The sequence below is a fragment of the Danio aesculapii genome, chromosome 3 (assembly GCF_903798145.1).
Source record: "Danio aesculapii chromosome 3, fDanAes4.1, whole genome shotgun sequence".
Lineage (NCBI taxonomy): Eukaryota > Metazoa > Chordata > Actinopteri > Cypriniformes > Danionidae > Danio > Danio aesculapii.
The window spans coordinates 43,098,873-43,101,372 of NC_079437.1; positions in this window are offsets into that span (position 1 = coordinate 43,098,873).

The following is a 2,500-nucleotide window of genomic DNA, read 5'->3' on the forward strand; positions in this document are numbered from 1 at the left end:
TATAGAGTGTATTATGTATGTATAGAATGTATCATATGTGCATCTGTATGGAGTGGTTATGTATCATGTGTGTATATGTATAGAGTGTAGCTTGTGTGCATCTGTATATAGTGTATCATGTGTGCATATGTATGGAGTGTATTATATATTATGTATATGTATAGAGTGTATCACTTCCTTTCGTTGTATGGATACATCAACTTCTGGTAGCTCAGCAGGTATGTGACTCACCTGTGTGCATATATATGGAGTGTATCATGTGTGTATAGAATGTATCATATGTGCATCTGTATGGAATGTATCATGTGTGTATAGAACATATCATATGTGTGTGTATATATGGAGTGTATTATGTGTGTATAGAACGTATCATATGGGTGTGTATGTATGGAGTATATCATGTGTGCATATGTATGGAGTGTCTCATATGTTCATATATATGGAGTATATAATGTGTGTATAGAATGTATCACATGTGTGTATATGTATGGAATGTATCATATGTGTGTATATGTATGGAGTGTATCATGTGTGTATAAAATGTGTTCATATGTATGGAGTGTATCATATGTGCATCTGTATGTTGTGTGTCATGTGTGGAGTGTATCATGTGTGTATAGAATGTAACATTTTTGCATCTGTATGGAGTGTTTATGTATCATGTGTGCATATGTATGGACTGTATCATGTGTGTATAGAATGTATCATATGGACAGAGTGTGTATATGTATGGAGTGTATCATGTGTGTGTATAGAATATATCATCTGTGCATCTGTATGGAGTGTTTATGTATCATGTGTGAATATATAAATGGAGTGTATTATGTATAGATTGTATATTGTGTGCATATGTATGGAGTGTATCATGTGTTCATATGTATGGAGTGTATCATGTGAGTATAGAATGTATCATGTAAGCATATGTATGGAGTGTGTATATGTATGGAGTGTATCATGTGAGTATAGAATGTATCATGTAAGCATATGTATGGAGTTTGTATATGTATAGAGTGTATTATGTATGTATAGAATGTATCATATGTGCATCTGTATGGAGTGGTTATGTATCATGTGTGTATATGTATAGAGTGTAGCTTGTGTGCATCTGTATATAGTGTATCATGTGTGCATATGTATGGAGTGTATTATATATTATGTATATGTATAGAGTGTATCACTTCCTTTCGTTGTATGGATACATCAACTTCTGGTAGCTCAGCAGGTATGTGACTCACCTGTGTGCATATATATGGAGTGTATCATGTGTGTATAGAATGTATCATATGTGCATCTGTATGGAATGTATCATGTGTGTATAGAACATATCATATGTGTGTGTATATATGGAGTGTATTATGTGTGTATAGAACGTATCATATGGGTGTGTATGTATGGAGTATATCATGTGTGCATATGTATGGAGTGTCTCATATGTTCATATATATGGAGTATATAATGTGTGTATAGAATGTATCACATGTGTGTATATGTATGGAATGTATCATATGTGTGTATATGTATGGAGTGTATCATGTGTGTATAAAATGTGTTCATATGTATGGAGTGTATCATATGTGCATCTGTATGTTGTGTGTCATGTGTGGAGTGTATCATGTGTGTATAGAATGTAACATTTTTGCATCTGTATGGAGTGTTTATGTATCATGTGTGCATATGTATGGACTGTATCATGTGTGTATAGAATGTATCATATGGACAGAGTGTGTATATGTATGGAGTGTATCATGTGTGTGTATAGAATATATCATCTGTGCATCTGTATGGAGTGTTTATGTATCATGTGTGAATATATAAATGGAGTGTATTATGTATAGATTGTATATTGTGTGCATATGTATGGAGTGTATCATGTGTTCATATGTATGGAGTGTATCATGTGAGTATAGAATGTATCATGTAAGCATATGTATGGAGTGTGTATATGTATGGAGTGTATTATGTGTGTATAGAATTTATCATATGTGCATCTGTATGGAGTGGTTATGTATCATGTGTGTATGTGTATAGAGTGTATCTTGTGTGCATATGTATGGAGTGTATTATGCATTATGTATTATATATATATATATATATACAGACCCTTCAGCTGGAGGACAAGGGGCCCTCAAGAGCCCAAACTGCCACCCTTGGCGAGTGGCAGGCCCCTGGGGCAGCCCACTGGGGTCACAGACCCTTCAGCTGGAGGACAAGGGGCCCTCAAGAGCCCAAACTGCCACTCAGGGACAGTAGCTGGCCCCTGGGGCAGCCTGCTGGGGTCACAGACCCTTCAGCTTGAGGACAAGGGGCCCTCAGGAGCCCAAACTGCAACCCAGGGACAGTAGCTGGCCCCTGGGGCAGCCTGCTGGGGTCACAGACAATTCAGCGGGAGGACAAGGGGCCCTCAAGAGCCCAAACTGCCAGCCAGGGAGAGTGGCAGGCCCCTGGGGCAGCCCACTGGGGTCACAGACCCTTCAGCTGGAGGACAAGGGGCCCTCAGGAG